The 10471-nt window shown below is 37.2% G+C and overlaps 1 pseudogene; it reads right to left on the bottom strand.

Moving 5' to 3' along the window:
- Nucleotides 1-7856: 7856 nt before the first annotated feature.
- Nucleotides 7857-7950, bottom strand: LOC147487405 (small nucleolar RNA R71; annotated as a pseudogene).
- Nucleotides 7951-10471: the final 2521 nt, after the last annotated feature.

Genomic DNA, 10471 nt, shown 5'->3' on the forward strand with positions numbered 1-10471 from the left:
CCAATAAGATGGAACAAAAACCACCACGGAGGAGCGAGAAAAGAAAGCACCTTGTATCTGTTTGTACTAATACGTACTCAACGTGTTCACGTTGTTATTATTATTATTTTGTTTTTTTTTAACGACTCGCCCATAGTTTGAGAAGTAGCATCTAAGAAGGAGAGAAGAGGAGAACATTGCGAATCAGTCTAACCAATTTATACTAACCTTTTCGTTCCAATTCCTCATGGCATGCTGCCTTGCCTCGCCATATCACTCACCCTTGTATCTTTCTCTACTTAGTTTTTTTCCCGTATACTGTTTGGCATATGGAGTTTAGCCAGCACTTATATAATATTTCGTAGATACGTTTTGCTGGTTGGATTCTTATCTAACCGGGATTCTTATCTAATTTGGGGTGACATACAGTTTTAGTCGCTCAAGTCTTCATTTTGGAAACCAATTCGTATTTCACTTGTTTTTCTTCCTATTCTTACTAAATTGCCCTTACATTTAATTTCAACGGTCTAATCCTAATATCAATATTCCGCTAGCATGCGTCGTCGAAATCAACTTTTATATTGTTACGTAATGCATTCGGTACAGTTTCCGACACTTAATTTCTTTCGAAATTTTTTCTGTGCATTTTTCAGCCATTTTTTAACTACAATGCGTCCCGTATATGTTAGTTTGACATTATTTCATTCCCGATAATTCACAAATTTTTTCCGATTATCCATTTTTCTATCGTTAACGTTCACACGACACTTTGTTATACATTTCGCTTACTATTTTCATATTCCATTTTTTCCATGCTTTTTCTTCTCTTCTTTGCCATGTGACCTTTGTTCACATGAAAAAGAGGGGGCGGTGTTTCGACCCCCACATACATGGCAAACGTCCATTAGTAGGGGTTTCCATTTTATTCGTTTAATCAACAGGGCTAAAGCCCAATTTGCAATACCATGGATCATGTACAGGCCCATTAACTCATGTGTGTAAGACTGAACCTTAGCCACATGGCTTGCCACTAATGTACGTTAATTTATGTCCAGATTCGTTTCTTATCAAAGGGATAATTATCAGTTGAGAGTTATAGTCTATCACAATTACTCAAGCTATAAGGACTCTCTACTCTACCTATATAAAGACCACATTATTTTTCATAAGGAACTACGTTGAAACTTGATCCCTAGAGAATAGATCTTGGGTACGTAGGTAGCCATTATTTGGTTAAGTTTCATCTCCCCAAATATCAAATTCCTCTGTTTCTTAGTGTGTTCGTCACCATTGTTATCGTTGTGTTGAAGCAGGTTACTGCCGAAACAGTATAGTCCAAATAATCTTGAGCTAAGCTCTCGATCATGCTAACCTCTCCTTCAAAAGTCGTATCTAGGAACTATTTCATCATTTTAAAAATATTTACCTCAACAGAAAGATGACCAAAGGACAAGAACATCGAACCATCGCAACAATTTATGAGCGCGTTGGCAGTAGCCAAGAAGGGTCGCCCTAAAATGATAGGAACAAAGTCGTTAGCGACTTCTGTGTCGAGGATAACGAAATCAGCCGGATAGTAGAAATCCTGAACCTTAACAAGCATGTTTTCAACAACACCTTTAGGATACTTAATAGACCGATCAGCTAATTGCAACATCATTTTAGTAGGTTGCATCTCTTGTAGACCTATTTGTTTATATAAATAATAAGGGAGTAAGTTAACACTCGCCCCCAGGTCTAATAGTGCGGTCATCGTGTGGGATTCTCCTAAGGTGCATTGTACAGTAGGACGACCAGGGTCTTTGTACTTAACGATTCCATTATGTTCGGTTAAAGTTGAAAATTGTTTAGTTAAAAAGGCGTCTTTAGGAATATTTGTTTTACACCTAGTATATCACAACTCTTTAAGAAACTTAGCATGGTGAGGTAACTTTTTAATCGCTTCAAGAAATGGTAGGTTTATCGTTAGATTTTTTAAAACCTCCTTAATCTCATCGAAATTCATATTCTTGGTTAACATGGCTAATCTCTGGGGAAACGGTGGTTTTTTCTATATTTAGCATATGAATCAACAGGATATTTAACCTTGGCCTTTTGTTTCTTAGGTTGTGGTTTAACTGGTACCTCTACAAGGGTAGGATCTTTAGTTACTACTTTGGTATCTAGTCAATATCCAGTGTAGGGACTACTGGTGGGGTAACTACAGGCATAGTTACGGCGTTATCAACCACTCTGCCAGAACGGAGAGTGGTGATGGCATTTAGCTCACCTACGTTTCCATTTTCATTACTAGTATTACCGTTTACTTCAAAGGCTGTGTTTGTTATTTTAGGATTAGGTATCGTTTGACCTGGAAACACACCTTTAGGTTATACTTTCTCTTATGTTAACTACTGTAAGGAAAGTTGGATGGACTGTAAAATCTGTTGTTAGGTTTGCATAAAGGCGTCAAAACAATCCGGCTGTGGAGGAGTTTTTGTCACAGGTTGTCTGACAGGAACTATGTCACATTGATTATTAATGGGTGGGCTGTGATAGTTATTATTTATCAGAATGATACCTCTATTAGCATTATAATTATTATTGTTATAATTATTATAATTACCTTGTCTTTGTCCTTGTCTCAGTGGAGCTTGATTGTAATTGTTTGCTGGCCTAACATTTTGATTATTATACGCTGGAGGTGTAACTTGTTGATTATTTCTCCAACTGAAGTTGGGATGTTGTCTCCAAGGGGCGTTAGGAATAGGATAGGTATTAATGGAGCAAACATTATCTGTTTGTGATGTTTGCTGCTCGTAGGCGAGAGGACATTAGGAGTCGGGATGCTCAGGACTCAAATAGAAATTACATTGATTAGAGTTGACATTCATAATGGGGATTTGCTTTTGTTGAATAGAAATAGCTTCCACCTTTTTAGTGAGAGATTCGATTAAAGTTTTAAGCTTAGGATCGGGTTTAATCTCAAACATACTGGCAGTCTTAACTGTTGAAGAAGAACTAGCGGAGGGGGGGATATCGTCACTACACCCCCCCCCCCCCAGTTATTATTACACTTTGTTTGATCTTTTAAAAACTTATAAGCCTCTGAGGCTCCTTTAATGAGGAAACTACCCCCATTCATTATATCTAGGACCTCTTTACGGTGGTGTAAAAGTCCCTTGAAAAAGGCACGAACTAACGTGTCTTTCGCAAGGTTATGATGTGGACACTCTATAAGCAGGTCAGTGAAACGATTCCAAGCCTCTAAAAAGGATTCATGAGGATTCTGTCGAAAAAAATGAATCTTGGAAATCATTTCATCTGTCTTCAGTGGTGGGTAAAAATGTTCCATAAATAGTTGAACAAGTTTGGCCCATGAGTCCACAGAATTAGGTGTTTGGGTAGTTAACCAAGACTCCACCTTGTTGGCTAGGGTGAAAGGAAACACCCTCAATTTAATTTGTTCCGCACCAACCGTAGGATGATGGAATGTGGTAAGGACTTGTTTAATCCTACGCATATGCTGATAAGGTTTTTCATGGTCTAACCCATGAAAAACGGGTAACAAATTAAATATATTTAGGGGGATTCAGAAATCCCCCACTGGGTTTGCAAGAACGATCCAAGATTTTGGGCTATCGTTCCAGGCTTTGTAAAAGTCAGAGAGAGGAGACTCTCTTTCTTCAGCCATTATTTCAGGTGTAGTGTGTGGTATACTAGATAGGGTTGTGTGTTGACGTTCACGATAGATTACGTTAATCGTTTTTTCTCTACCTGACCTTAATCTCATGCAAGGCTAAGTCTAATATTAAAGAAATACGACAACAGTCAAAACAATCCTGATATGCTAGTATAAATCCTCTAACAGGAGATGCGAGGAGTGGAAGAAAGAAGTACCTGAATGCCTCCTTGCTTCGCTTATGAATAGCGTCTTGTTTACGAACTCAGTGTATTTAACAAGTTAGAAACATTGAATAACTTGAAGAAATGGAAGTTTGTACTAACCTGTGGAAATCGGGCTGTTCAGAAGAGGGCGCGGGTCACGCTCAGAAATGGCCTTGGTAGGCATTGGTCGTCTTTGTAAAGCTGTGTCCAGCGGTCCAGTGCTAGGGTGCGCTCGTATAACCTATACAGGGCACGGGTTGTGCTCAGGCTATTTCTGCAAAAAAAAAAATTAGTTTCTGAAACAAACAATCACTGTTAGAACCAAACAAGGGTGGGTGGGTTTAATGGGACTTTGGGATGACTAATAATACGAACGAAAATAAATCTAAATAGAACTAAGATGGCAGCGGCGCCATTTGATAAAAGACAAAATGATAGTTTTACCTACGAATAAGCGATGAAACTCAAACGTAAGTAAAACTAAAACTTAATACGATGCTAATAGTATCCAAGTTATCTACTCTCATTATCATTCAATATAGTTGGAGTAGAGAATTCGTTCCACTCCTAGTTTGTTTAGGTGTAACGTGTCCTAGTTCGTGTAAACTAACAAAGTCGTGAGAGTAATGGAATTGAAATTAACTACGATGGTGAATCAAACAATCAAGATGATATGATTCAAACTACGGAAATATTAAATTGACAATATGAGGAGGAATTAGGGGGATTTGATTCCGCCTTAATTCAACTTAATCAACTAGCGAGGAATTATCGTAATCCGAATTGCACTGCTGTTTGCATAGCTATTGGGTCTTTCTAATCCCTAATTGTTCATGCGAATCTCTACGAACTAGCAACTAGCATGTGAAGCAATCAAACCCATTCTCATAGTGAACTAATTACTTTCTAGAATGGAATAGATTATTACAAACAATTCTACGCTAACAACAATTAAGTTTCATCAAGGCTTCCTCAAACCCCTCTAATGGAGGTTTTAGCCTTGAATCATTATACTATCATTTCTAAAACAAGAACAATCAAAACAAGTCATTATTAAATAAGTAATTAACTTTATTGATCTAATTTAACAATAATCATATCTAAGATTCAAAATGAATTAAAACTGAATTTAAAACTAATTTAGAACTACGATTATGAATAACTAATTATCAAGTTAAGACAAACTAATTATGAATTTAAGACAACTAAAGCTAAATAAGAATTGAATAATAAAAATAAGTTGAAATGAAAAACTAATTCTTTATTATAAACTAAATCTGATTCTAAATAAAACTCATTTCTTTGTTCTAAAACTAATTAACTGAATGTAACAAAAAACTCTATCTAAAACTAAGTTATTAGATAATTGTTAAGTACAAACTCTATATCTTAAGAGCTAAGTCTTTTGTCTCTCATATGGAGGAGACAAGATCCACAAATTCATGAATGGACTGAGGAGTGATAAGAGCCCAAAACTGTAGTTTTAACCCTTTAACAGTCATACTTTTAGACCAATTATGTGAGTAATAATTAAGAGTTAACACTGATTACGTGATTTTATGCATTTCAGGCTTCAAAGTCCATTATGTGCAGAAATGTGCCACTTTAGTGAGATAAAGGAGCAAAGGTCGGTTACTAAGGAGTTCCGTGATTAAAGGCCAAGATTCAAGAAGACAAAGCCTTTCTAAAGCCCAGTCAAAAGCTGAAAAGTCGACGCCTTAAACAAAGACACAAAGTCGTGAGAACTTCCAAAGGCCGTATCTTTGGACTCAGACCTCGGAATGGGGCCTACCTTATGTCAAAACGACCAGCTCGGAAAGAGCTTTCCAATGGTCTAAGCCTCGATCCAATCAGAGGAGCAAAAAAGGACGAAAAGTCTGTTGAAGCCAAGTGCAGCTGAAGAGGCCTTTTGGATTTGAAAGATTGGGTTTGGGCCCGATTCTCCGCCCAAAACATGGCTCCAAGCCCATGCACGATTTTTGGATCTGGAAGTATAAAAACAAAAGCTTAAATCTTTGTTAATGGTAGATAGCTTAGAATAGAAAGTAGCCATTAGAATAGCTTCTAGATCTAGATTTAATTGTTTTAATTAAGTTAATTTCAAATCCAATTATTGTTTTAGATTAAACTATTAGAATCATTACTCTTAATTAGTTTGATTAATAAAATAGCTAGTTGTTAAATTTTGATTCTTGTCATTTACATTTGTGTTAGATCTGATTCATTTATTACTTGTTATTCAATTCTTAGTTATTAATTAGATTTTAATTATTGTTTAATTTAGATTAGTAAATTTCAATTCTTTATATCATGTTTAGTTTAAATTTAATCGGAAATGATTGCGTAATGATTCTTGGCTAAACCTCCATTAGAGGGGGTTGAGAAGCCTTAATGAAAGCTTGATTCCGACTAACGTAGAATCGTCGTAATTTCCTTTCCACTCTAGAAACGATTAGTTCACCATGAGAATGGGTTTAATCGTTCACATGCTAGTTATGAATTGGTAGGAATGCCAGGTGTAATTAGGGATTAGGAAGAACCAATTGTTCTCCGCGGGCGATTCAATTCGATTACTTGACGATTAAGGCCGTTAATAGGATTAAGTCGAGTTGAGGTGGAATCAATCCCCCTCTAACTCCTTATCATAGAATCAACGTAGCATTCCCTTAGTTGTTTTGATAGTTGACTAGTGCATCTTGTGGGTAGTTGCATCGTAGTCTAGTTGCCTTTTTGTAAATCTCTCATTAGACTTTAGAGTTATAATACTTATACTTAGAGAACATTAACATGCGGAAGGACTAGGAGTGGAACGAATCACTCTACTCCACTATATCTCATAGGATTGAGAGTAGAATTCTTTGATAAAGAAAAAGCATCATAAGATAAGTTTAGTTTACTTACGTTTTGAGTTTCATCGTTCATTTCGTAGGTAGACTATTCAATTATATCATTATTAAATGGCGCCGCTGCCATCTTAGTTTCACTTTCGCATTGTTTTCGTTGTGTTAGTACTTTTCTTAAAGTCCCATTTCACCCACCCACCCGTGTTTGATTCATACTGTGGTTATCTGTTTCAACGTTGGAAAATTCCGGGAAAAATTACACTGAAAGCGATCACCGGCTTAAGTAGAGCGACTCGCCTCTATAGCCTGGAGCAAGAGCGCGACCCGCCCCCATGTGGAGCGCGACCCACCCTAAAAACACTGTAATTTGAAAATTACCCGGAGCGACCGCTTCTATCCCGAGCTTTAAGCCCTTTGTTAATTTTTCCGGATTTCGGCGGGTTTTGATTGAACTTTGATTTTTCATATTTTTCAGTGTTCTAACCCTTATATACACCGAACACGCGTAAACAAGACGCTTATTCATAAGCGAAGCAAGGACCTTAATCAGGTATTCCTTTCTTCCACACCTCGCGATCTCCTCGTTAGAGTTTTATACTAGTATATCAGAATTGTTTGTAGTGTTGATGTGTTTAGCTAAGTTTGGTTTTAGCCTTGTATGAGATTAAGGTCGGCGAACAAAAACACAGAACGTAATTACACAACAACGTCAACAAACAAGTCTATCTAGTATACCACCCACTACACCTCTAGCTACTATTTCACACACATCACCTGACACAATGCCCGACGAAGAAGAGACTCCTCTCTCTGACTTCTACAAAGCCTTGAGCGATAGCCCCAAATCTTGCATCGTTCTAGTAGACCCAGTGGGGGATTTCCGAATCCCCCCAAATATTTTTAATTTGTTACCCGTTTTTCATGGATTAGACCATGAAAACCTTATCAACATGGATAGGATTGAATAAGTTCTAACAACATTCCACCATCATCCTACGGTTGGTAATGAACAAATTAAATTAAGGGTATTCCCTTTCACCTTAGCCGATAAGGCGGCGTCTTGGTTAACTGCCCAAACGCCTAATTCTATGGACTCGTGGGCTAAACTTGTTCAACTGTTTATGGAACATTTTTACCCACCCCTAAAGACGGATGAGATGCTTTCCAAGATTCATTTCTTTCGACAAAATCCTCATGAAATATTTTCAGAGGCTTGGAATCGTTTCACCGATCTCCTTATAGAGTGTCCACATCATAACTTAGCAAAAGACACGTTAGTTCTGCCTTTTCAAAGGACTTCTACACCACCATAAAGAAGTCCTAGACATAATGAATGGGGGTAGTTTCTTAAGCAAAGGAGCCTCGAGGCTTATAAATTTTAGAGGATCAAACTAAGCTTTTAAATAACAACTGGGGGGGTAATGATGATATCCACCGCTCCGCTAGTTCATCAAATACAGTTGAGGCCGCCGCTATGTTTGAAATTAAACACGATCCCGAGCTTAAAACTCTAATCGAATCACTCACTAAAAAGGTAGAGGCCATTTCTGTTCAACAAAAGCCTATCCCCGTCATGAACGTAAATTCAAATCCATGTAGTTTTTGTTGGTGCCCGAAAGCATCCCGAATTTAATATCCTATTGCCTATGAACATACTTGTTCCATTAATAGTGAACCTAACGCCCCTTGGAGACAAAATCCCAACTTCGGTTGGAGAAATAACCAACACGTCACACCTCCAGGGTACAATAATCAATATGTTAGGCCAACACAAAGTTTTAACCAAGCTCCACCACGACAAGGACAGGGTCAGGGTAATTTTATTAATTATAACAACCAAATGCAACCTCGACAAGGTCAAGCACAAAGTCAAGGTAGTTATAATAATTATAATGCTAATAGAGGTATCGTTCCGGTAAATAATAACTATCAAAATCCACCCATAAATAATTCACTTGAAATAGTTCCAGTCACACCACCTGTGACTACTACACCCACACAATCGGATCGCCTTGACACCTTCATACAAGTGAGCCAAAAACTTTTCCAAACCATGGCTCAATCTAACCAACAGCTTCTACAATCCGTTAATAATTTAACCCAACAGTTGGCTCAAAATAAAGCCCAACCCAAAGGTGTGTTTCCAATTAACGAAATACCTAATCCTAAAACAACAAATACAGCCTTTGAGGTAACCGATAATACTAGTAAGGAACATGAAAATGTAGGTGAGCTAAAGGCCATCACCACTCTCCGTTCTGGCAGAGTGGTTGATAACAAAGTAAATATGCCTATAGTTACCCCACCAGTAGCCCCTACACCTGCTATATTACTAGATACCAAAATAGAAACTGAAGAGCCTACCACTGTAGAGGTACCAATTACAACACAACCTAAGAAATAGGAAGCCACGGTTAAACATCCAGGTAATACCATTGTTGGAAATAAGGTTGGATAGACGCCCACCAAGATAAGGATAAACCACTGAGTATAGGACTCTATCCTATCAGATATTAGATGAGTATAGGATTCTATCCTATCAGATATTAGATGAGTATAGGACTTTATCCTATCTGATATTAGATAAGTATAGGACTCTATCCTATCCAATATTGAGGAGGTGGGAACCTCTATAAATAGACCCCCCCACCTCTCACATATTAATCATCCGAACAACAAGAAAAACTCTCTCTCCTTTAATGGCAGCCTCCAACATTTTCTAAAGTAGAAGCCAGTAATTTGTGGAGATTCCATAGGTGGTATCCTCCTTAGCCATTGTCAGTTCTTGGTTCTTGGTTCGTGAAAAAAAGGTTGCTTCCCGTTCGAGGTTGGAACTTGACTCCAGCAAAGTTAAGAAGAAGAAGATCTTGAGTGTGCCAAGAACATCTTCTCCTGTAGATCAAAGCTTGGAACTTCAAATTGAAAGTCGTGACCAAGGCACGATCTTTCATTTTTTTGCTATTTTATTTTATGCATGTGGTATAACGTAATTATATATATTGTAGGAATCATGCATGAGATATTGATAAAATCCTACATTGGTATCGGAGCCGTTTTCCATGGTTTGCTTGTTTTTGTTTACGGTTTTGATCTTGTGATCTACAATTTTTGAAAAACTGCGGTTTTTTCAAAATCTTTTAAACAATTTTTAAATAATTAGATTGTTTAAAATTAATTAGATATTGCTTAATTTTTTTTGCAAAATAAATTATTTATGGGAAATAATTAGTGGAAATTTTTTTCTAGGAAATTTTTTTCTTAGAAATTTTTACATGGAAATTTATTTCTGAGATTATTTCTCTATAAATTTTAGGATTTTTTTCACATGTATTTTTCCACAATTAAAAATTGACATTAGGATGTTTATTTTTACCATGCAGTAATTATTTGAATCTGGATTTTTACTATTGCATGTATATAAAATTGTTTGTTTTCTATCAACGGTCATATGAAAACTAAGGCACAATGCCTAAGTCACATAGACCAAACTTGTAGGAAAACCCGAACCAGATTTTGGGAGACGGGCTTCCAAGAAACGACATCGCTAAGCAATATAGGAGAACTTTCAAAATCTTGTCTTGAAAATCGATAAGATAGAGACAGAGCCACCATCACCGTAATATACACCAAAGAGCCGATAGAACGCCCTTTACACACGCGTTTATTGGCTTTTCGGCCATTTATTTTCTTAAGTCCGAGGTCCACGGTCAAAGTCCGAGGTCCACACCCAAGTCCAAAGTCAAAGTCCAACGTCCGTGATAGTGAAATGACGTTTTAGTCAA

This window comes from Coptis chinensis, chromosome 7 (assembly GCF_015680905.1).
Source record: "Coptis chinensis isolate HL-2020 chromosome 7, ASM1568090v1, whole genome shotgun sequence".
Classification (NCBI taxonomy): domain Eukaryota; kingdom Viridiplantae; phylum Streptophyta; class Magnoliopsida; order Ranunculales; family Ranunculaceae; genus Coptis; species Coptis chinensis.